The sequence below is a fragment of the Microcaecilia unicolor genome, chromosome 13, assembly GCF_901765095.1.
Source record: "Microcaecilia unicolor chromosome 13, aMicUni1.1, whole genome shotgun sequence".
Taxonomy (NCBI): domain Eukaryota; kingdom Metazoa; phylum Chordata; class Amphibia; order Gymnophiona; family Siphonopidae; genus Microcaecilia; species Microcaecilia unicolor.
The window spans coordinates 28,952,609-28,978,098 of record NC_044043.1 but is presented as its reverse complement, the minus strand read 5'-3'; the positions used below and the strand labels follow the sequence as shown (position 1 = coordinate 28,978,098).

Below are 25,490 nucleotides of genomic sequence, written 5' to 3'. Positions count from 1 at the left end.
TACATCAGTATGGAAATTTTGGAGGATTTCTCTCTTAGAACAATGATGAGATTGGGAATTAAAGCAACATACGACACTGAATATGTTGCACTTCCCCTGATTTTGAGGTCTTAAGTTATTTTGGACTGTGTTAGTTGAATGGTCTTCTGAGATCTCTATACAAGTATCGCATATTTCTAGGCACCCATTTCTGTCCTTGTACAGAATTCTGATGAACTGTTGTGTTACCATAATTCAGCACTCACAGAGAAAGTGGTCTTGGTGGTTTCGACACTGGTGTGCACACTGCCCCCACTCAGGCTTCCTGAATCCCTCCACCACTCGATTGCTTCTTCTGAATCCCCACCATCGTTTCCATGGAGTGACTGCGGACTCGGATCGCCCTCTGAAAGTCACAACAAAAGAGTTACATAGAATTCAGGCTTTTCAGAGCATCCCTTTTATTCTGGGGCTTCAAGGAAATCCCATTGAGCCAGTCAGGGTTTCAGGATATGCACAATGGAGTCAGTTCTTTAAAGCAAAGCCAAAATTTAGGCACCGTAATGCAGCGCTCTAGAGCAAATTCTATAATGGCACCTGAATGTTCAGTTTCCATTACAGAATAGTAGAATAATTTGGCATTTATGTGCTAACATTTAGATACACTCACATGTACCAGGTACCAGAACTAGTGTCTTTTATTAGTATATGTGGAGGAGCATAATCGAACAGGGCACCCAAGTTTTCCTGAGGACGTCCTCGCAGGATGTCCCGGCGAAGGGGCGGGGAAACCCGTATTATCGAAACAAGATGGGCAGCCATCTTTCGATAATACGGTCAGGGACGCCCAAATCTCAACATTTAGGTCGACCTTAGAGATGGTCGTCCCCGGTTTTCAGCGATAATGGAAACCAAGGACGCCCATCTTAGAAACGACCAAATCAAAGCCATTTGGTCATGGAGGAGCCAGCATTCGTAGTTCACTGGTCCCCCCTGACATGCCAGAACACCAACCGGACACCCTAGGGGGCACTGCAGTGGACTTCAGAAATTGCTCCCAGGTGCATAGCTCCCTTACCTTGGGTGCTGAGACACTCAAAACCCACTCCCCACAACTGTAACATAGTAACATAGTAGATGACGGCAGAAAAAGACCTGCACGGGTCCATCCAGTCTGCCCAACAAGATAACTCATATTTGCTGCTTTTTATGTATACCCTACTTGATTTGTACCTATGCTCTTCAGGGCACAGACCGTATAAGTCTGCCCCGCACTATCCCCGCCTCCCAACCACCAGCCCCACCTCCCAACCACCGGCTCTGGCACAGGCACAGACCGTATAAGTCTGCCCAGCACTATCCTCACCTTCCCAGCCCTGCCTCCCAACCCCGGCTCTGGCACAGACCGTATAAGTCTGTCCAGCACTATCCCCGCCTTCCAACCACCAGTCCCGCTTCCCACCACCGGCTCTGGCACAGACCGTATAAGTCTGCCCAGCCCTATCCCCGCCTCCCAACCTCCAGCCCCGCCTCCCGATCTTGACTAAGCTCCTGAGGATCCATTCCTTCGGCACAGGATTCCTTTATGCTTATCCCACAACACTACCATAGCCTAAGAGGTGAAGGGGGGCACCTAGATGTGGGTACAGTGGGTTTCTGGTGGGTTTTGAAGGGCTCACATTTACCACCACAAGTGTAATAGGTGGGGGGGATGGGCCTGGGTCCGCCTGCCTGAAGTGCAGTGCACCCACTAAAACTGCTCCAGGGACCTGCATACTGCTGTCAGGGAGCTGGGTATGACAATCGAGGCTGGTAAAAAATATTAACGTTTTTTTTTTTGAGTGGGAGGGGGTTAGTGACCACTGGGGCTATAAGGGGAGGTCATCACCGATTTCCTCCGGTGGTCATATGGTCGGTTCAGGCACCTTTTTGAGGCTTGGTCGCAAGGAAAAAATGGACCAAGTAAAGTCAGCCAATTGCTCGTCAGGGACGCCCTTCTTTTTTCCATTATCGGCCAAGGACGCCCATGTGTTAAGTACGCCCCAGTCCCACCTTCGCTATGCTTCCGACACGCCCCAGGAACTTTGGTCGTCCCCAGTGACGGAAAGCAGTTGAGGGCGCCCAAAATCGGCTCTCGATAATGACGATTTGGACGACCTTGGGACGAAGGACGCCCATCTCCCGATTTGTGTCGAAAGATGGGCAACCCTTCTCTTTCGAAAATGAGCCCAATAATGTACCCTCTGTCTCCTTTTAAGCTTAGTGTGGATGGACAATTTTATCCACTTTTTCCTGGGGATTTATACATTTTATATTTTAATATATAACTATGGACTTTAACATACAATGTATAATTTGCAAATGTGCATTTTTTGTGGCAAGGCTCTAGAGTCACGTAAAAATTTTGGTGTGCAAATGTCTCACTTATGCATATACATTAGAATACATTTCAATATTATTTTTTATGTGACTTTTTATCAAATATATTTTTTATATGAAACCATTTTTCATGAGTTTTTAGGCATAGTACTTTTATGCTTATTTTCAAATCTATCCTTTTTTTTGAACTGTTCATTTTCTTTTTTGGCATGGTTTTCACGTAAGATGACGTCAATGTTAGCTGTTTAAAAGAGCGATGCGAGTAGGGAGCCTTTTTTCTTTATTTATATAGAGCGGTGTCCAGCCAACGTTTTATTGGCAAAACATTCTTTCTGCACAGACGCTACTAATTGGTAAGATTTTCTGATTTTTTTTAACATTATTTTGAGAGTATGTCTGTACTATTGCCATATATATTTTGTAAAGCACCACATATATAATGTTGACCGTCAAGCGCTTGTTTTTTTCAGTATAGATCTTTACTGGTTTAAGGACTGTTTTAGAGTTACCTTCAGTTTTTTTGAGGTTTAAATAGCAATTAACATCGTGAATGATGTATTTATTTCTTTATTCAGTGCCTTTCAGATGACATTAACCTATGCCTTTTTTAAAGACAACCTTTTTCAGTTTACCTAATACTGGTTTGTATGCATTTAAAAGTTCATGTTTTAGTGGGCACTGTTTGTTTTCTTTTTTCTTGTAACCTTTTTATAAAATATTCTTTGCTATGCATGGCATCAAAGTGTGTTTTTTTTCTTTTTGTAAGTAATTTTAACTCCAGTTGTAATGTGTATAGTAATCTAACACCATAGAAATACTTTAAACTTTGAAGCTCATTACTTTTAAGTTTTGACCTTGTATCCTTTTTTGAAATGTATTCCCATAGTAGGCAACATTTAAAATAATATTTATAGTTCATTTGATATCCGAACATATAAGAGGAATCCAATAAAATTTATATGGAAATATAATGTTTGATTTTAACAAAAATATTTCTAAAGAGCAAGGAAAAGACCTCAAAACGCCCGACCCGCTTACTTTCAGTTTTCAGCGGCTTTAACTGGGGCGTGGTGTTCATCACTGGTCATAAAAACCTTGCTTGGAAAGAATTATTTTAACTTTTAATTTATTCCAAATAGATTTTAACAATTTGCTCTTTTTACAAGAAATTTTTTTTTAATATATTAACAATATATTTTTCCTCTCTCTTGATCTGACCATAACTTAGTGCTGCTTTGGTCAGATCAAGAGAGAGGAAAAACATTTTCTCAATGCTTTCCCTGTCGAAGCACAGCCCTTGAAAAGCCCACAAGCGAAACGGATGGGGCCACCGTCGGGCAACAGATAAGTGCTCGACTTTACTTTATCTTTGTAAAGCTGCTTTAGAGCACTTCATGAGAATCATTGAAGGTTTTTATGAACCAAAGAAAATTTGAAGTTAGCATTGATATTGTCAATATATTTAAAAAATTTTCTTGTAAAAAGAGCAAAATCGTTACAATCTATTTGGAAATAAATTAAAAGTTAAAATAATTCTATCCAAGCAAGGTTTTATGACCAGTGATGAACACCACCTTAGTGATCATCACATGGTATGGTGTGCTATAAGAGCTAACACGGAGTGCAGCCACACAAAACTCAAAGTCATGGATTTCAAACATGGTAACTTTAGTACAATGGGGGAGTACCTGAAGAAAGAGATGACAGGGTGGGAGGACATAGAGAACTACTACTACTTTACATTTCTAGAGTGCTACTAGGGTTACAGTTTAAGAAAAAGGACAGTCCCTGCTCAAAGAGCTTACAATCTAATGGGCCAAAATGTCAAGTGTCAAGTGGGGGCAGTCTAGATTTCCTGAATAGAGGTATGGTGGTTAGGTGCCGAAGGCGACATTGAAGAGGTGGGCTATGAGCAAGGCTTTGAAGATGGGCAGGGAGGGGGCTTGGCGTATGGGCTCAGGGAGTTTATTCCAGGCATGGGTGAGGTGTGGCAGAAGGGGCGGAGCCTGGAGTTGGCGGTGGGTGGTGAAGGGTATTGAAGGAGGGATTTGTCTTGAGAGCGGAGGTTACGGGTAGGAACGTAAGGGGAGATGAGGGTAGAGAGGTAAGGAGGGGGCTGCAGATCGAGTGCCAGTGAAGTGACTTGAGGAGAGGGGTGATATGAGTATATCGGTCCAGGCGGAAGATAAGATGTGCAGCAGAGTTCTGAACGGATTGAAGGGGGGATAGATGGCTAAGTGGGAGGCCAGTGAGGAGTAGGTTGCAGTAGTCAAGGTGAGAGGTAATGAGAGAGTGGATGAGAGTTTGGGTAGTGTGCTCAGAGAGGAAGGGCGGATTTGCTAATGTTATAGAGGAAGAAGCGACAGGTCTTGGCAATCTGCTGGATATGCGCAGAGAGGAGAGGGAAGGAGTCGAAGATGACTCCGAGGATGCGGGCAGATGAGACGGGCACAATGAGGGTGTTATCAACTGAGACAGAGAGTGGAGGGAGAGGAGAAGTGGGTTTGGGAGGGAAGACAATAAGCTCGGTCTTGGCCATGTTCAGTTTCAAGTGGCAGTTGGACATCCAGGCAGCAATGTCGGATGATCCTAGCTAAAAGGAGCTATAAAAAGTGCAGCAGATCAGAATGTAAGGAAAGTAAATAAAAAGCAAGAGAAAAAGGAAACTGATATGATTCTCCAAACAAGTGGCTGAAAACAATAAAATCAAAAGAGGTGGCATTCATGAAATACGGAAGGACTCAAGAAGAGGTACACAGAAAAGAATACCAGATAAAACTGAAGGAAGCAAAAACAGAGAAATGGCTAGAGATGTAAGGAAAGGTAACTAGATGTTTTCAGCTATATTAGTGAAAGGAGGAAGGCTAGACATGAATTGTAAGACTGAAAGATGTTATAAACTGCTATGTGGAGAGTGATTAGGAAAAGGTGAGTGTGCTAAACAAATACTTATCTTCTGTTTTCACAGAAAAAAATCCTGGAGACAGACTACAGTTGGCTAAGAAAGGTACATATGAGAATGGAGTAGATACCACACTGTTGATAGAAGAAAGTGCTCATGAACATCTTGAAAAACTGAAAGTGGACAAAGCTATGGGACAGGACAGGATCCATCCCAGGATACTGAGGGAGCTTCATAGAGGTTCTGGCAGGTCCTATTAAGGATTTGTTTAATAAATCTTTGATGATGGGAGAAGTTCCATGGGATTAGAGAAGAGTGGATGTGGCCTCTCTTCAGAAATGCAGTGACAGAAGTTGGAAACTACGGGCCGGTAAGCCTCACTTCTATAGTTGGTAAAGTAATGTAGGCACTGCTGAAAGAAAGGATAGTGAACTTCCTGGAATCCAATGGGTTACAAAGTTCCTCATGAGAGATTCCTGAGAAATTAGAGTCATGGGATAGGAGGCAATGTTCTGTTGTGGTTAGGAATTGGTTAATGGACAGAAAACAAAGGGTAGGGTTAAATGGCCATTTTTCTCAATGAAGGAGGGTGAATAGTGGAGTGCCCTGATTTTCTCTAGGATCATTTATTTTAACTCTCTATACTGGTCTCTCTAATAAATTATTATTCTGGATTCAATTGCGTCAAAATTCCCTGTAAGAATTATCTTGAATAAATCTTGTTTTGAAAGCATTAAACCTATGTTGTGGTCGTTACACTGACTTCCAATAGGAGCTAGAATTGAGTAAAATTCTCTGCTTAGTTTTTAAAACCCTTTACCATGTGTTCTTATCTATCTGTTAGTGTCTCTACCCAATAACCGTCACTCAAGGAGGTCTATGTGTAGAAATACTTTTTCTACTCTGCTGCTCAATCTTTGCGTCTCATTTGTACTACTAAGATATTTAGCTTTGTAGATGCAAAACTTTGGAATTCACTTCTACTAGACCTTCGCTTAGAGTAAGACTATTTGAAATTTGATAACAACTGAAAATGTGGCTTTTTATTACATTTTTAATAGTTACAGTATTTTTTGTTAGATATAGTATTTTTTTTCTATATTGTGCATAAGCTTAATATTGTTTTCTTATACTCTTGGTTGGTAACCATTCTGAGCTTTCATCATAGGAGCCAACTTTTCAAAATTATTAGGGGTGCTAATTCCAATGGAAATTACTCCCTTCCCTAGACACAGTCAAGGAGTTTGTTCAATATTGGGGGTGCTCAAGCACCCACAGAACCGGCTTCTATGGCTTTAACGGTTTGACACGGTATACAAAATTTGCTAGAACCCTGCCTGAGTACTCTTCTGTAAATCTTGCATGGGATGTATTTGACAGCTGGGTGCACACATTATTTGGAGTCTGGGAGAAGTGCATTCACACATACGTATCCAGTTACAAGTATTATATACTTGCCTATGCTCCTTTCTAGATGCCTATGTGTAGATGCAGAGTTGTAGAACGGTCCTCATAATGCGCCATTTTGCACTGTGACTGTATGTGGGAAATGTAATGTTACAAACTAAACCAACAAATGAGGGAGACAACCCAATATCATAAATAAACAAAAACAAAGGGTTTCTCCTATATAACTCAACTTATGAGCAGTGTAGAATCACAAGCAGGAAAAAGCCTCAAGAAGCTCCCGGATAGAAAAAAGCTTGTGTAGTTCTTCCTTTCCTTTCCTTAGCCTGCAAAGACACATATCCCTGCTGCACATCTTTCTCCGTCAAGTGAAGAGCGGAGTTTTCAATTTTATGACCATTAGACCCTGATTCTGGCCACCGTTAGTCTTGGTCTGTTTTTTTGAGAAAAGAAAGGAAAGGAAAGGAAGAACTACACAAGCTAAGTACAATATAAGCACAGTAAAATGTTTTAAGACCTGTGATAAATTATTGAAGATATTTTGTAAGAGCTGTTCAATTTTGCACATGTTGCTACAAGGAAGTTTTTTTTGTGCCAATGAAGCAGCAGCCCTGCTCCCGTTGCTTTTTCTAGCCGGGAGCTTCTTGAGGCTTTTTCCTCCTTGTGTTTCTCTACACTGCTCATAAGTTGAGTTCTATTTGAAATGTAATGCTCACATTTCCCCCAGTCTGTGGGGCCTTTTGTAAAACACACAAAGATGTGCAGCAGGATATGTGTATTTGCTGGCTAAAGAGTTTAGGACTCTTCAGCTTAGAAAAGAGACAGCTGAGGGGGGGGGGGGGGGGGGGGGATATGATTTAGGTCTACAAATTCCTGAGTGGAGTAGAATGGGTAAAACTGAATTATTTACTCCACTCTCATCTCTCCCTACATTCCTCCCCGGGAACTCCATTCACTGAGTAAATCTCTCATATCTGCAGTGCACCCTTCTCCTCCACCGCTAACTCCAGACTCTGTTCCTTTTATCTTGCTGCACCATATGCCTGGAATAGACTTCCTGAGCCAGTAGGTCAAGCTCCATCTCTGGCCGTCTTCAAATCTAAGCTAAAAGCCCACCTTTTTGATGCTGCTTTTAACTCCTAACCCTTATTCACTTGTTCAGAACCCTTATTTTATCATCCTCACTTTAATATTCCCTTATCTCTTGTTTGTCCTGTTTGTCTGTCCTAATTAGATTGTGAGCTCTGTCGAGCAGGGACTGTCTCTTCGTGTTCAAGTGTACAGCGCTGCGTACATCTAGTAGCGCTATAGAAATGATAAATAGTAGTAGTAGTCTTTGAGATTCTGGAATCTTACAACTCTTTGGGATTCCGGAATCTTACTACTCTTTGTCCTTGTCCCTTATTTGCCTTATTTGTCTGTCTTGATTAGATTGTAAGCTCTGTCGAGCAGGGACTGTCTCTTCATGTTCAAGTGTACAGCGCTGCGTACGTCTAGTAGCGCTATAGAAATGATAAGTAGTAGTAGTAGTAGTACTTATTGAAAAAGTACAAGGCCCAGGGGACACTCAATAAAATTGCATGGAAATACTTTTAAAACAAATAAGAGGAAATATTTTTTCACTCAAAGAACAGTTAAACTCTGGAACTCACTGTCAGAGGATGTGGTAACAGCGGATAGCATATCTGGGTTTAAAAAAGGTTTGGACAACTTCCTGGAGAAAAAGTCCAGAGTCTGTTATTGAGATGGACATAGGGAAAACCACTGCTTACCTAGGGATTGGTAGCATGGAATGGTGCTACTAATTGGGTTTCTGCCAGGTACTTGTGACCTGGAATGGCCACTGCTAGAAGCAGGATACTGGGCTGGAAGGACCATTGGTCTGACCCAGTACAGCTATTCTTACATTCTTACGCCCTTATAAGCTGTACTGACACCGGTGCTATTTAACCTATTTACAAATGATCTGGAAATCAGAAAGACAAGTGAGGTGATTAAATTTGCAGATGTCACAAAACTAATCAAAGTTGTTAAAACATATGCAGACTGTGAAAAATTGCAGGAAGATCTTAGGAAATTGGAAGACTGGGCATCCAAATAGCAGATGAAATTTAATGTGGACAAATGCAAAGTGATGCACATTGGGACAAACAATCCAAATCTGATGCTAGGATCCACCTTGGGAGTCAGCACCCAAGAAAAAGATCTAGGTGTTATTGTAGACAATATGCCCAGTATGCGGCGGCAGCCAAAAAAGCAAACAGGGTGCTAGGAATTATTAGGAAAGGAATGGTTAATAAAAACAAGAATACTATAATGCCTCTGTATCACTCCATGGTGCAACCTCACCTTGAGAAGGCACTCTGAGTTAATCTGGAACGAGGGAATGGAACATCTATTTATTTTTATTTATTTATTGCATTTGTACCCCACATTATCCCACCTTTTTGCAGGCTCAATGTGGCTTACAGGGTGTTAATTTGGTATGATCGTTACATAGAGTTGGATACAGTCGGTAATGAATTGGAGTAAAAGAGGAATTAATTAGAAGGTAATGGGTAAGGTCGTGTCGAAGTGTTTTAGAGCGTTTGGGTGATGTACGGAGTAGTATGATTCATCAGGATTGTTTTTGTAGGCTATGTTGAAGGGAAATGTCTTCAAAGGTTTGTAGTTTGATTCAGCAAGGATTATTTTTGTAGGCTTTGTTGAAGAGAAATGTCTTCAAAGTTTTGCGAAAGTTGGTTGTTGTCCGTGGTTTTCAGGGTCTTGGGTAGTGCGTTCCATAGCTGTGTGCTTTTGTACGCAAAGGTAGAAGCGTATGCCTGTTTGTATTTGGTTCCTTTACAGCTGGGGAAGTTCAAGTTGAGGAACTTACGGGCTGATCTTCTGGCATTTCTGGGTGGTAAGTCTATTAGGTTCAGCATGTAGATTGGGGCCTCTGCGTGAATGATTTTGTATACGGTCGTGCAGATCTTGAACTCAATTCGTTCCTTGAGCGGGAGCCAGTGTAGTTTCTCTCTTAGGTGTTTTGCACTTTCGTATTTGGGTTTTCCAAAAATAAGACGGGCTGCGGTGTTCTGGGCTGTTTGGAGTTTTTTAATGCTCTGTTCTTTACATCCTACATACAGAGCATTGCAATAGTCCAGGTGACTTATCAGTAGTGATTGTACCAGGGTGCGGAAGACATATCTAGGGAAAAAAGGTTTTATTCTTTTGAGTTTCCACATTGAGTAGAACATTTTTTTCGTTGTGTTCTTCACATGGGTATCGAGTGTGAGGTTTTGATCAATAGTGACTCCCAGAATTTTCAGATTTTCTGAGATGGGAAGTGTGCAGTAAGGTGTGGTTATGGTAGGATAGTTGCTTGTGTTGTATTGGGATGTGAGAACCAGACATTGAGTTTTTTCTGCGTTCAGTTTTAACTTGAATGAGTCCGCCCAAGAGTGCATGATGTGGAGGCTCTGATTGATTTCGTTGGTTATTTTGTTTAGGTTATTTTTGAACGGGATACAGATCGTCACGTCGTCCGCATATATATAGGGGTTTAGGTTCTGATTTGCTAGTAATTTGGCCAGTGGTGTCATCATCAGGTTGAAAATAGTTGGCGAGAGGGGGGATCCCTGAGGAACTCCACACTCCGGCGTCCAGGTTGGTGATCTGTCATTGTTCGTTGCTACTTGGTAGGACCTGGTGGTGAGGAAGCCTTTGATGCAATTGAGAACTGGGCCTCCGATTCCAAAATATTCTAATAAGTGTAGTAATATTTCATGGTCTACCATGTCGAAAGCACTAGACATGTCGAATTGTAGTACGAGTATATTTTTGCCGGTTGCAATTGTTTTTTTGAATGAGTTCATTGCAGACACAAGTACAGTTTCAGTGCTGTGGTTTGATCTGAATCCTGATTGAGACTCATGTAGAATTGAGTGTTTTGTTAGGTATTCCGTGAGTTGTTTCGTCACTATGCCCTCCATCAGTTTTGTTATGAGCGGGATGGAGGTGACTGGTCGGTAATTTGTTAGGTCCATTGTGCTTTTCTTGGCATCTTTTGGCAATGGTGTGAGAAGGATATTTCCTTTGTCCTTAGGGAAGAGACCATTTAGGAGTCTATAATTCAGTTGGTTCATGAGGTCTATTTTGAATTGTTTTAGTAAGCTAATCGGGCAGATGTCAAGTTTGCATTGAGATTTGGCGTATTTACCAAGCCAGTGTGTGATTTCATCCATTGTAATCAGGTCAAAGTTGGTCCATGATCTGACCGCTGGATATTCCCCAGGTTTCGGGTCTAGGCATTCAAGGATGCTTGTATATTCAGTGGTAGTGATTGGAATCATGTGTCGGAGCTTTATGATTTTCTCTTTGAAATATTTTGCTAGGTTAGTAGCCGATGGGGTTTCTGTGCTATTTGAGGTGACCAGTGTAGTGTCTAGGAGATTGTTTACAAGTGAAAAGAGTTTGTGCGTGTCCTTGTAATTTGGTCCTATTATAGTTCACGCTATCCAAAAATACTAGGACTAGAGGGCATGAGTTGAAGCTACAGTGTGGTAAATTTAAAACGAATCGGAGAAAATTTTTCTTCACCCAACGTGTAATTAGACTCTGGAATTCGTTGCCGGAGAACGTGGTACGGGCGGTTAGCTTGACGGAGTTTAAAAAGGGGTTAGATAGATTCCTAAAGGACAAGTCCATAGACCGCTATTAAATGGACTTGGAAAAATTCCGCATTTTTAGGTATAACTTGTCTGGAATGTTTTTACGTTTGGGGAGCGTGCCAGGTGCCCTTGACCTGGATTGGCCACTGTCGGTGACAGGATGCTGGGCTAGATGGACCTTTGGTCTTTCCCAGTATGGCACTACTTATGTACTTATGTACTTCTGTAGTGCATTCTTTTGGCTTGTCTGATTTTGTATTTGTATTTCCTTTGCGTCTGTTTCCATTCATTGAGCGTGTATTCGTCTTGTTTTTTTCTCCAAGCTCTTTCTCGTCTTCTAACCTGTGTTTTTAGTTCTTTCAACTCTTCGTTGAACCAAGGGATTGAACTTTTCCTATGTGAGGTCCTAGTTTGGAGTGGTGCTATTTTGTCTAGCACTGTTCTGCATCTTTCGTCCCACTCCTGTAGAAATTGGGGTGAGTCTGTAGTTGTTGTCCATTCGTCGGTGTATATTTGTTGCCAGAATTTCAGCGGATCTATCTTGCCTCTTGTAGTGTATGTTCTTTTTTCTTGTTTTTGTTGTATTGCTTTTGTTTTCCAGAGGAGCGATGTGTTTGCCTTGTAGTGGTCTGACCATGGTATGGCTGTCCATTTTGTGTCTTTTATTCTGATGGTCTCTTCTGGTGAAAATTTGTGGGTTATGATGTCTAATGTATGTCCTTTCTTGTGGGTGGGTTGCATATTAGGCCAGTGGAAATCCCAAAGTTGAAGGAATTCCTTGCATTCGTGTACGTTGTTTGTGTTTATATTTTCCAAATGAAGGTTGATGTCTCCCACTATAAGAATATTTTGGTAAGACAGGCAGGTGTTTGATATGAAGTCCATGAAGTGTGCCTGGTGTGATATACAGGCCTCCTTCACAGGCAGAAGGACAGAGATTTCATTGAAAATATTCACAATATTGCTATGAAATAGGTGATGTTAATATTCCAGATGCTTATCGGAACATCCCTGTGTTCTCCACCATAGGAGCCAACTTTTCAAAATTATTGGGGGTGCTAAGCCCAATGGAAATAATCCCTCCCTGGACACATACAAGGAATGTTTCCAATATTGGGGGTGCTCAAGCACCCACAGAGTCGGCTCCAATGTTCTCCACAACTGGTAATGGAACTCATGTGGAACGGGACCATACTAGACCTGATGCTTACAAATGGAGAGAGTGGCCGCCGGCAGTAGTCCTGCCCCGAGCACGAACCATTTCCAGGAACCCCCCCCCCCCCCCCCCCCCCCCCGGAAATGGCTTGCGTGGCAGTAACCCGACAGTAATCGGGCATTGCCACATGCTGCCTGGTTACCACTGGGTTAGCGCCGGAGCCCTTATCGTCACCTCAATGGGTGGTGGTAAGGGCTCCCCGCTGCATGACCACACGGTCAGAATTATCTCAGCGTGTGGCCTTTTTTGGGGGGGAGGGGGGTTACTGTCTGTGGGAAAAATGGCCCTGGTGCACAGGTAAAATGGCCTCTGCCGCCAACGCAGGGCCCTTTCTCCCCCAGCTTAGTAAAGGACCCCAAAGTATTTAATTACATCTGTTCCTAACTCAAGTTTTACTGGTCTAACATTGTATGATGCATTTTACTTTTTATTAATATATTTTGAACATGTTCATGCTTTTCTAGTTGTTATGTAAGCCACATTGAACCTGAGATCTACTCGGGCTAATGTGGGATTTAAATGTCATAAATCAATAAACATTGGGGGGGGGGATACCTTAAAGAGTTTTTAGCTGGATCGGAACATCTGGGAGAAGAAGAAAAGCAGTGGGCAAAACTGAAAGAAGCTATTTTAAGGGCAGCAAACCTTTTTTATTAGGAAAATCAATACATTAAAAAGGAAAAGGAGGCCACTATGGTTCTCAAAATAAGTAACTGAGAAGGTAAGGAAAAAGAGGTTGGCATTCATAAACTACAAGAGATCACAGAAAGAGGAAGACGGGTGACAATATCTAGAAAAGCTAAGAGGTTGGTAGAGTAGTCAAGAATGCAAAAATATAAATGGAAGAAAAAATAGCCAGTAAAATTGAAGGACAAGACCTTTCTCTTTAACAGTAGTCTAGCATTGTCTTCAATTTAGTACCTTTCAAAAGCACTAAACTGAATTTGAAGTCGAGAACAGAAAACAAATGTAATGTATAAATCACAGAAACTAGCAGAAGCCATAGTATTATAGAATATTTAAACAACTACCGTAGCAACTCATGTGCAGGCAACAAGCACAGTAAAGTTGGCTCCCCCCCCCCCCCCCCCACACACACACAACATTTGCAAATCAATTCCCACTAAATAGAATGAAAGATAGAGCAGGCAGGTCCTCTAATAACTCTCTCCATCTCTTTATCATGTATACTGCCTGACACACTTAGCCATAAAATCCCAGGAGACGAACCAACCCCTACCATAAGTAATAATTTACTGAGTAACCTCAATGATGATCTAGTCAAAACAGCCTTACACCCTGCATTAGTGACATTACTAAAAGACACAGAAACACAACTGAAAATATATTTGCAAAGGCAGCAGGCACAGCTGTTTGGAAAGACATGGTGCAGTACACCTATTAAAAATGTCTCTTCGGTGATACGAACAGATAAAAAAATCACTTTGTGAAAAACAGCCTTACTCAGCTGACTCTGTATTCCAGCTGTGAGACTGCCAGTTAACAGGTGAGAAAGCCCTCTTTCTGCCTATTCACCTAGACTTACCCACTTTAAACACATTTCCATCCTGCACAGCGGAAACAGAATCTGAAGTTCAGGATTATCAGACTAAGCTCTTCTGAGGGCAATGGTGTACCAAGGGCAGGGCAGTGGGGGTGGTCTGCCCCTTGTGCACACTGCAAGGGGATGTAGGGAGCAGCCGTGGCTGTCAGATCCGCTGGTTCCCTGCTCCCTCTGACATTACTTTCTGTCCAGGGCAGGGAACTGGTGAAGCCGACAGCCGCGCAACTGTTTCCTGCACCCCCAGGAGGCAAGAGCGATGCACTTGGGGAGGTGGAGGTGATGCGCCAGGGGTGTCATGATTTGCAGGGGGGGGGTTGATTCGCTGGGGAGGGGCAACCAACCTAGGACCACCACTGTCTGAGGACTACAATAAACTTTGCTGTTCATGGTAACCAACATATGTAAATGAATATCACTGTTTAACAAACAAGCATATTTTCAAAGCACATAGTAACCTTTGGAACTTTGTAAGTCTAAGTGCTTTGAAAATGAGGTCCTTAGTATATGCAAAAAAACACCTCAAAAATCTTCATTGTTGTAATACAAGTGAATTTTAAAGATTGTTTTTCAACTCTGTCTTGACCGACCAGTGCACTCGGGGTCTGTATTGTTGAACAGAAGTAATTCTGTTTAAAAAATGATTGTTTAACTTTGATTGTGTGAAAATAAGTTGGAATGCAGAAGATAACACACAGCTCTAACTAATTTGATATGTGAAGGAGAGGATGGTTCTTGTTTTCGGAAGTTCAGCTTGGCCACCTGGACTTGGAAAACATGTGACCATGTTCCCAAAGTATGGCTTGTTTACCTAAACAGAGAAGCATTCTGTAATTTTCCTTAGCTCTGAACATGAGTTCTAAGTCTAATAAAACGGGGAGTTTCTTTCAGTGAAATCGGGGGCTCATCTGCGAGTGGACGCGCTGAGCAGAGCATCTGTTCCTGGTCAAAGGAGCTCCTGGCTCTCGCTGTGAACAGGGCCCTCCCCAGCTGATGTTAAGAGCCTGGATGATGTAAGGACCAGTGATGTTGTATGTATAGTGTATTATTGCTTCTTTTCCTGGTCTAAGAACTCTTAGCATTGCTTAGATGTAGAGACCAGTGATGTAATGACTGTTTATATAGCTACAGTGGGGGAAATAAGTATTTGATCCCTTGCTGATTTTGTAAGTTTGCCCACTGACAAAGACATGAGCAGCCCATAATTGAAGGGTAGGTTATTGGTAACAGTGAGAGATAGCACATCACAAATTAAATCCGGAAAATCACATTGTGGAAAGTATATGAATTTATTTGCATTCTGCAGAGGGAAATAAGTATTTAATCCCTCTGGCAAACAAGACCTAATACTTGGTGGCAAAACCCTTGTTGGCAAGCACAGCGGTCAGACGTCTTCTGTAGTTGATGATGAGGTTTGCACACATGTCAGGAGGAATTTTGGTCCACTCCTCTTTGCAGATCATCTCTAAATCATTAAGAGTTCTGGGCTGTCGCTTGGCAACTCGCAGCTTCAGCTCCCTCCATAAGTTTTCAATGGGATTAAGGTCTGGTGACTGGCTAGGCCACTCCATGACCCTAATGTGCTTCTTCCTGAGCCACTCCTTTGTTGCCTTGGCTGTATGTTTTGGGTCATTGTCGTGCTGGAAGACCCAGCCACGACCCATTTTTAAGGCCCTGGCGGAGGGAAGGAGGTTGTCACTCAGAATTGTACGGTACATGGCCCCATCCATTCTCCCATTGATGCGGTGAAGTAGTCCTGTGCCCTTAGCAGAGAAACACCCCCAAAACATAACATTTCCACCTCCATGCTTGACAGTGGGGACGGTGTTCTTTGGGTCATAGGCAGCATTACTCTTCCTCCAAACGCGGCGAGTTGAGTTCATGCCAAAGAGCTCAATTTTTGTCTCATCTGACCACAGCACCTTCTCCCAATCACTCTCGGCATCATCCAGGTGTTCACTGGCAAACTTCAGACGGGCCGTCACATGTGCCTTCCGGAGCAGGGGGACCTTGCGGGCACTGCAGGATTGCAATCCGTTATGTCGTAATGTGTTACCAATGGTTTTCGTGGTGACAGTGGTCCCAGCTGCCTTGAGATCATTGACAAGTTCCCCCCTTGTAGTTGTAGGCTGATTTCTAACCTTCCTCATGATCAAGGATACCCCACGAGGTGAGATTTTGCGTGGAGCCCCAGATCTTTGTCGATTGACAGTCATTTTGTACTTCTTCCATTTTCTTACTATGGCACCAACAGTTGTCTCCTTCTCGCCCAGCGTCTTACTGATGGTTTTGTAGCCCATTCCAGCCTTGTGCAGGTGTATGATCTTGTCCCTGACATCCTTAGACAGCTCCTTGCTCTTGGCCATTTTGTAGAGGTTAGAGTCTGACTGATTCACTGAGTCTGTGGACAGGTGTCTTTCATACAGGTGACCATTGCCGACAGTTGTCTGTCATGCAGGTAACGAGTTGATTTGGAGCATCTACCTGGTCTGTAGGGGCCAGATCTCTTACTGGTTGGTGGGGGATCAAATACTTATTTCCCTCTGCAGAATGCAAATAAATTCATATACTTTCCACAATGTGATTTTCCGGATTTAATTTGTGATGTGCTATCTCTCACTGTTACCAATAACCTACCCTTCAATTATGGGCTGCTCATGTCTTTGTCAGTGGGCAAACTTACAAAATCAGCAAGGGATCAAATACTTATTTCCCCCACTGTAATCATTGTGTTTATATAGCTAATCATTGTATATACCTTAATCATTGTAGAATTTAGCACCTCTAATAAAGGCTTCATTTCTCTAATACGAATCCAAAAGAATCCACGGTAATTATTGAGTAGTCTGTGTCAGTGAGACAGGCTGTAAATCCATAGCAGTACAATTGTGTATGTTACGTAAAAAATATCAACATGCTGCCCTCCAAGGACTGGCAATGAATACTGTCCGTTATGGTCCCCAGAGGTCAGATGTCAGCTTTGGCTTTGGTCTGATTCTGGGTTCCTTTCTCTGGTCCCAGATCCACTTCTTATGGGCAGTGGGTTTTTTTAACACAGTAATACAACATACAAGCGTGGCTTGGAAAAGGTATTTTATCTAGAGAAAGGCTTACAGCACTTAGGGCAGAAAGGTATTTCAGCTGTTTCTGTGTGTCTGAGTCTGCCTGTCTCTCTGTTTCTGTGTGTGTGTCTGTCAGTGAATGAAAGTTTGTCCTTTTGTCAGGGCTGAGGAGGGGGATGCATGTGGAATGGCTGCAGGTAGGATTGGGTGTGTGGATGTGGGTCTGAAAGGGTGTGTGTGTCTTTTCTCTTTGCCCCTCTCTGGGTTTAAATATCTGAATTCTTTTCCTAGTACCTGTGATATAATTTAATTTGTTTTACCAAGGAGGTGTGAATTCCTGTGAAGGCACAGTTTATGGAGACAGTGGTTTATTTTCTATTGCTTTCCTGAGTACTGATTCTGATCTTTTTTTGCTCGGAAATAAAGGTGCTAAAACATGCAAATTATGCCCAATCTAGTCTACTTATACTGACATTCCCAAAGATCAGGCTGGGGGGGGGGGGGGGGGGGGGGGGAGAATATCAGAGCTGCTTGCATTCTCTCCCAAATGCCTTTGGATGACACTCTGAGTAGGCCCTGAAGCCTCAGTTAGGCTAACTTTCAGGGTAGGTAATGCTGACAAATACACCTACCCTAGAGATGCATAGGGGCATAGTTATCAATGTAGGTGGAGCCGAGGACTGTTCCAGAATTTAAAAAGGCATGGGATAAGCATGTGGGATTGCTTAGGAACAGGAAAAAGGTAAAATTATGTATCATACCTGATCATTTTGTTTCCATTAATCATAGCTGATCAATCCATAGACTGGTGGGTTGTGTCCATCTACCAGCAGGTGGAGATAGAGAGCAATCCTTTGCCTCCCTATATGTGGTCATGTGCTGCCGGAAACTCCTCAGTAAGTCGATATCAAAGCTCCATCCGCAGGACTCAGCACTTAGAGAATTACACCCACAAAGGGACACTCTGCCCAGCTCACCACCGCCGAAATGGGGGAGGGGAATCAACCCAGCTCATCCCCACACAAGTGGGGGAGGGGAATCCGTCCAGCTCATCCCCGCGGAGTGGGGGAGGGACACCTCACCCGCTGGTGCGGGGGGATCTGGCTTATCCTGCAACCGCAACCGCGGGAGGCGCTGACTGACCCTAACACCGCCGAAGCGGGAGGGGTACAAAGCTGCCCTACAGCTGCACGAAGCGGGAGGGAGCGCCGGCAGAATTTAGGTCTCAATCCAGCCCCATAAAAAGCAGAGGAGAGGAATGCAGCAGCTCACTGTAACACAAAATCGTCTCAACTCCTGAAGAATCCAATTGCAAAAACTTGAACACGAAGTCCTCCTGAACAGGAACTGAAGACTAAACTTGAACCTGAAATGCAACCAGAATAAAAACAGTACAGATATCTGGGAGAGGCTATGGATTGATCAGCTATGATTAATGGAAAGAAAATTATCAGGTATGATACATAATTTTACCTTCCATTTCATCATGCTGATCAATCCATAGACTGGTGGGATGTACCGAAGCAGTACTCACCCAGGGCGGAACATAGAAATCCCTGACCACAACACTGAAGCTCCAAACCGGGCCTCCGCCCGAGCAGCCACAGTCAAGCGGTAATGACTGGAGAAGGTATGAGGCGATGCCCAAGTCGCCACCTTACAAACAGGGCTGTGCCGATGCGGTAAGCGGGGTAAGTAAGGCAGGGGGGCGCCTGCCTTCGAGGGGCGCACAGCTGCCCTGCCGTCCCTGCCTTCCACTCACTTGCAAAATCTTTCACCTGAAGTTGCGATCCCGGAAGTGAAAGCAACGGAAGTGAAAGTAACTGAAAACAAGGCAGCAGAATTCACTGAGGTAGGCAGGCTCTTCAAGTTATATTTGAGAGAATGCAACCAGATTGCTATATATGCTTTGGTTTGGGGATAACTCCTCACTCAGGGTGAGCTTCAGAGCTTGAACAGAATTCAAATTAAAGAGAACCTGACATTTTAAAAGTGCTAAAAATAAGTTTTAAAAGTATTTGCATTAAATCTAATTGCAGAATTCAGGTGCTGGGAGTCTGTACTTGGTTGTCATATGCTCAGATTTGTTTAAATCATATGCAAATTTGTCCGTTTTTGGGAGGTTCTCATTTGCATATTTATGGATAAAAATGATGGAATGTTTACAGCCTTAATGTTAGGTCATGGCTCTGATCAAAAGTGTGAAGTTTGGTCCAAAAACGAAGAGTTTATCTAGTGTTTTTGACTAAAAATTCCCAGTGGCTGTGTGTTAATCTGCATTCAAATAGAGCTCTCTGATTGGATAATCAGCTTCTGTTAGAAATCTGCCGGGAAGGGAACAGAGTGAGACAGCAACTGACCATCGGTTTGGCCAAGAGAGACATGCAGCTGTGAGTTCCTATGTGTGTTGACTGAAATTATAAAAGAGTGCCTGATTATGTGGTAAATGAGAAAATATGAATGAAAAGAGGTTGGTGGAGATTGAAGTTTGAGGTTTCTCTAGTGAGAAAAGGATCTGAATATTTCAGGATTACTTGAAGTTTATGAAGAATAGAAAAGGGTGAATTTCAGTTTAAGAGTGTTTAAATCCTATAAGCTATGTAAAGGCTAGGTAGATTTAAGTGACTGTAAGCAAGGAAACCTTAATATTTGATCTGAAATAAATATTTGATCTGAGATAGTTGATCAGAGATAAATGTTTGATCTGAATTATATCCTTTGGTGCAAAGGAGATTAGAAAAAGAATCTTTGGAAACTAAGAGGACTTTGCTCACATTATGAATTAGCATTCCTATTTTGAGTTGGAAATCTTTGAAGTGTTATGAAAATACATTTTGCTTTAATGAAATTGCTAAACTTTAGAGTCAGAGACTTATCAATGAGGGATACATACAGTGCTATTTTTTCTTGAGGTCTGGCTTACTTGTCTGCACCCTTCTGTTCCTGCTCTGCTAGATGGGGGGGGGGGGGGGGGGGGGCGCCAACTGATAGTCTGCAGGGGGGCACCAGAGACCCTAGGCACGGCCCTGCTTACAAATCTCTTCCAAGGAGACGGACCCGGCCTCTGCCATCGAGGCCGCCTGAGCTCTAGTGGAGTGAGCCTTCAGCCGGATAGGCGGCACCTTCCCCACGGCACCTTCCCCGCGGCCACATAAGCCACTGCAATGGCTTCCTTGACCCATCTTGCCACTGTAGGCTTAGCAGCCTGCAGACCCTTACGAGGACCTGCAAACAGGACAAACAGATGATCCGACTTCCGGAAATCATTGGTCACTTCCAAGTATCTGATGATGACTCGTCTCACATCCAGATATTTGAGAGCAGAGTACTCCTCTGGGTAGTCCTCCCTACGAAAGGACGGTAGACAGAGCTGCTGATTCACATGGAAGCGAGAAACAATCTTGGGCAGGAAGGAAGGCACTGTGCGAATAGACACTCCTGCCTCAGTGAACTGCAGAAAAGGCTCTCGACATGATAGTGCCTGGAGCTTGGAAACTCTTCTGGCTGAAGTGATAGCCACCAAAAAGACTGCTTTCAACGTCAGGTCTTTCAGAGATGCCCTCGACAAGGGTTCAAAAGGCGGCTTCTGCAAGGCTCTTAGCACCAGATTGAGATTCCACGCAGGTACCACTGAGTGCAGAGGAGGGCGCAGGTGATTAACTCCCTTGAGAAAGCGCACCACATCTGGCTGCGAAGCCAGGGAAGCACCCTTCAGGCGACCCCTGAAGCAAGCCAGAGCCGCTACCTGGACTTTAAGGGAACTGAGCGACAGGCCTTTCTCCAGACCTTCTTGCAGGAACGCCAACACTGAAGAAATTGGAGCAGTGAAGGGAGAAAGAGAGCCACGATGCAAAGGTACGCCAAACCCTGGCGTAAGCAGTAGAAGTAGAGTGCTTCCTCACTCTCAGCATAGTGGCGATGACCTTGTCTGAGAAGCCCTTCTTCCTCAGACGCTGCCGCTCAATAGCCAGGCTGTAAGACCAAAGGGGGAGGGATCCTCCATCACCACGGGACCCTGATGCAACAGGCCCTGCTCCGCTGGCAGCCGCAGAGGGCCGTCCACTGAGAGCCTGATCAAGTCCGCATACCAGGGACGTCTGGGCCAGTCTGGACCCACCAGGATTATCCGGCCCAGATGCTTTGCCACCCGGTCTAGCACTCTGCCCAACATGGGCCAGGGCGGGAACACATAGAGAAGCTCCTGTGTCGGCCACTGTTGGAGAAGAGCATCTACTCCCAGAGCTCGAGGGTCCCGTCCTCTGCTGAAAAAGCGCGGCACTTGGCCGATGATGCCATCAGATCTAGGCTCGGCTGGCCCCAGCGCTTCGTGATGTCCAAGAGCGCCTGAGCAGATAGCTGCCACTCTCCGGGATCCAAGGTATGGCGACTGAGAAAGTCCGCCTTGACATTCATGACTCCCGCAATGTGGGCCGCCGACAGCTGTTCCAGGTTCGCTTCCGCCCACTGGCATAGATTCATGGCCTCCTTGGCTAGAGGGGCGCTCTTGGTACCTCCCTGGCGATTGACATAGGCCACCGCCGTGGCATTGTCCGACAGGAGAAACTCCAAAAGTGCCAACCGAATGGCTCTGAGTTCCAGGAGGTTGATAGACCACTTTGCCTCTGCAGGAGACCAAAGCCCCTGCGCTGTCCTTCCCAAGCAGTGGGCTCCCCAGCCCTTCAAAGAGGCGTCCGTCGTAACGACAACCCACTCCGGGGTCCAAAGAGGCATTCCTGCGGACAGCTTGTCTGGCCTCAGCAACCAGCTCAGCGCCTTGCGCACCACTGGATCCAAGGGAAGGTGCATAGCGTAATCCTCCGACACCGGAGTCCATCGCTGTAGCAGAGAGTGCTGTAGAGGTCTCATATGGGCCCTGGCCCAGGGCACTACTGCCATCGTGGCTGTCATAGAGCCCAACAGCTGCACATAGTCCCAAGCCCGAAGAGGAGAGGCTACTAGGAACTGGTCCACCTGAGCCTGAAGCTTGACAATCCGATTGTCTGGCAGGAACACTCTGCCCACTTGGGTGTCGAAACGAACTCCCAGATACTCCAGGGACTGAGTCGGGCGCAGCTGGCTTTTCTCCCAGTTGATGATCCACCCCAGGGAGATCAAAAGAGCAAACACCCTGTCTGTAGCTCTGCCGCACTCTGCATAAGAGGGGGCTCGGATCAACCAGTTGTCCAGACAAGGATGGACTTGTACTCCTTCCTTGCGTAGAAAGGCCGCGATGACCACCATTACTTTGGAGAAGGTCCGCGGAGCAGTAGCCAACCCGAACGGGAGGGCTCTGAACTGGAAGTGTCGGCCCAGGACTGCAAAACGCAGAAAGCGTTGATGAGGAGGCCAGATGGGAATATGCAAGTAAGCTTCCTTGATGTCCAAGGATGCCAGGAACTCCCCTGCCTTCACAGCCACTATAACAGAGCGGAGAGTCTCCATTCGGAAGTGTCGAACTTTCAAGGCCCGATTGACCCCTTTGAGGTCGAGGATAGGCCGAACAGAACCTCCTTTCTTTGGTACCACAAAGTAAATGGAGTAACGTCCCTTGCCAAGCTGATCTTCTGGCACCGGAACGACCGCACCCAGGCGGATCAGATTGTTCAAAGTCTGCTGCACTGCCACAGCTTTGACCGGAGACTTGCAGGGAGAGAGTACAAACCCGTCTCTTAAGGGTCGGCAGAACTCTAGCTTGTAGCCATCTCTGATGACTTCCAGCACCCAAGCGTCTGAAGTTACCCTGGTCCACTCACTCAGAAACGAGGATAGGCGTCCTCCAATCTGCTCTGAGCCATGGACCAGGGCTCCGTCATTGGGTACGAGACCCTGGGGGAGGACCGGAGGATGCACCTCCGGGATGGCGGTCTCTGCGAAAGGAATTCTGCTTGGGGGAGAAGTTCATTTTGAAGGAAGAGGAGGCAGAGGAGCTCAACTTGCCCGGGCGATACCGACGGGCTTCCTGAAACCGTCCTTTGGAGGGACCGGGGCGGGCACCACTGGCCTGAGCCCTGACCTCCGGTAACCTCTTGCCCTTAGACGTGCCGAGATCGGTCACAATCTTGTCCAGCTCGACCCCAAAGAGCAGCTTGCCTTTAAAAGGCAACTTAGCCAGGCGAGACTTAGAGGCGTGGTCAGCAGACCAATGCTTCAGCCAAAGCCAGCGCCATGCAGAGACTGTCTGAGCCATACCTTTAGCCGAGGCTCTTAAGACATCATACAGCAAGTCTGCCAAGTAGGCCAAGCCTGATTCCAGGGCCGGCCAATCAGCCCTCAAGGAAGGATCCGAGGGAGAAGCCCGCTGCACAATCGTCAGGCACGCTCTGGCCACATAGGAGCCGCAAACTGAGGCCTGCAAACTTAAAGCAGCTGCCTCGAAGGACGACTTTAATGCCGCCTCCAATCTTCTGTCTTGGGCGTCCTTTAGGGCCGTGCCACCTTCCACCGGCAATGCTGTTTTCTTAGTCACCGCAGTGATTAAAGAATCCACGGTAGGCCAAAGAAAGGCCTCACGTTCACCTTCAGGCAGAGGATAGAGGCGGGACATAGCCCTAGCCACTTTAAGGCTCGCTTCTGGGAAATCCCATTGAGCCGAAATCAAGGTGTGCATGGCTTCATGCACGTGGCAGGTTCTAGGCGGGCGCTTCGTCCCCAGCATAATGGCAGAGCCAGCAGAGGCTGAGGGAGAGACGTCCTCCGGAAAGGAAATCTTCAAAATGCTCATGGCCTGCACTAACAGGTTGGGCAAATCCTCTGAGCGAAAAATCCGCGCTGCAGAGGGGTCATCCGCTCCATCCAAGCGGGAATCCGTCTCCTCCAAAGAATCCCCAAAGGACCGTTGGGAGAACTCAGATACGCTGCCCTCATCTACATCAGAGGAGACCGAGTCCTCTAGGGCCTGGAAATCCACCCGAGGGCATTTGCTTCCAGAGGCCTCAACCCCTTTATCGGACAGGGGAGCAGGGGCAGCGTTTTGCATAAGGAAAGCCTGATGCAGCAGCAAAATGAACTCAGGGGAGAAACCTCCCAGACTGTGCACTTCTGCAGCCTGGGCCACGGCCCTAGACGCACCCTCAACCGGCGCTCGCAAGAGCGGGGGAGAAACATGCTGCGCATCCAAAATGGCATCCGGCGCGAAACTCCGAGGAGCCGCACGGGAAGAACGGCGCTTAACTTTGGCCGCTTTCTTGCCATCGCCTGAATCAAGGGCGACCCTAGCATTAATGTCCCAGCTCGAGGGCGGACCAAGAAGAAGCCATCCGAGCAGAGTGGCTGGCCAACATGGAGTGGGCGAGCAGCAGGGGATGGGCGCTTATGGTGGGAAAAACCGCCGCACCGAAGGAAGAACTGGGACACTGCCCGGACTCCAAACTGATGCCCAACAAAGGCGATTCAGGCTTTGAAACCCCCGCATCCCCGCGGTCCGGGGAGCGAATCTTCGCGCACTCGCCCTCCGACGCCATAAGCCACGTGGAGACCGAACGGGGAACCCCCTGCCCGCTATAAAAAGGAAAAATTACCTGCTTCTCGCTCCGAGCTGTAACGAACTGGTGTCCCAGTGAGCAGCTGCAATAAACGCTGATATAAACGTTGAAATAAACGCCCTTAAAGGACGTCCAAAATTTTTTTTTTTTTTTTAACGGAGCCAGCGGGAGGGGGGAGAAAAGGAGGGACCTGGCACCACCAGGTTTGCACTTGCTCAAGAAGAGCCCTCAACCCCAGGTACTCAACAAAACCTAAAGATTAGGCTTGGAGAACTAGCCAGAGCTGCTGCTGTGTTTGACCACCACCTGCTGAGATAGAGAACATACTGGGGAGTTTCCGGCAGCACATGACCACATATAGGGAGGCAAAAGGATTACTCTCTATCTCCACCTGCTGGTAGATGGACACAACCCACCAGTCTATGGATTGATCAGCATGATGAAATGGAATTAGGGGTTACAAAGGATGGGCAGACTGGATGGGTCATATGGTCTTTATCTGCTGTCATGTTTCTAAGTAGGCTGAAAGGAGGGGGGAAAGGGAATGGGACTTGATATACCACCTTTCTGTGGTTTTTGCAGCTATACTCAAAGTAGTTTACATATATACAGGTAATTATTTGTACCTGAGGCAAAGGAGCGTTGTGACTTGCCCAGAGTCACAAGGAGCTGCAGTGGGAATCAAACCCAGTTCCCCAGGATCAAAGTCTGCTGCACTAACCATTAGACTACTCTGTTAACAGGTTTTATTTTACTTCTAAACCCAATTATTGGTAACTACTGGGATGTTTTTTTTTTATTAGAATTTTAAAATGTTAAAAAGAAAATTAACATAAAAAATTAAGAAAAAA

The 25,490-nt window shown here is 45.2% G+C and overlaps 1 long non-coding RNA gene across 1 annotated transcript in view; it reads right to left on the bottom strand.

Moving 5' to 3' along the window:
* Positions 1-311: 311 nt before the first annotated feature.
* LOC115456719 overlaps positions 312-25,490 on the bottom strand; it is a 179,080-nt gene continuing 153,901 nt past the window's right edge. The window contains exon 3 of the long non-coding RNA XR_003939912.1: positions 312-385. This is a non-coding gene — a long non-coding RNA (uncharacterized LOC115456719). The remainder of the gene's footprint in view (positions 386-25,490) is intronic.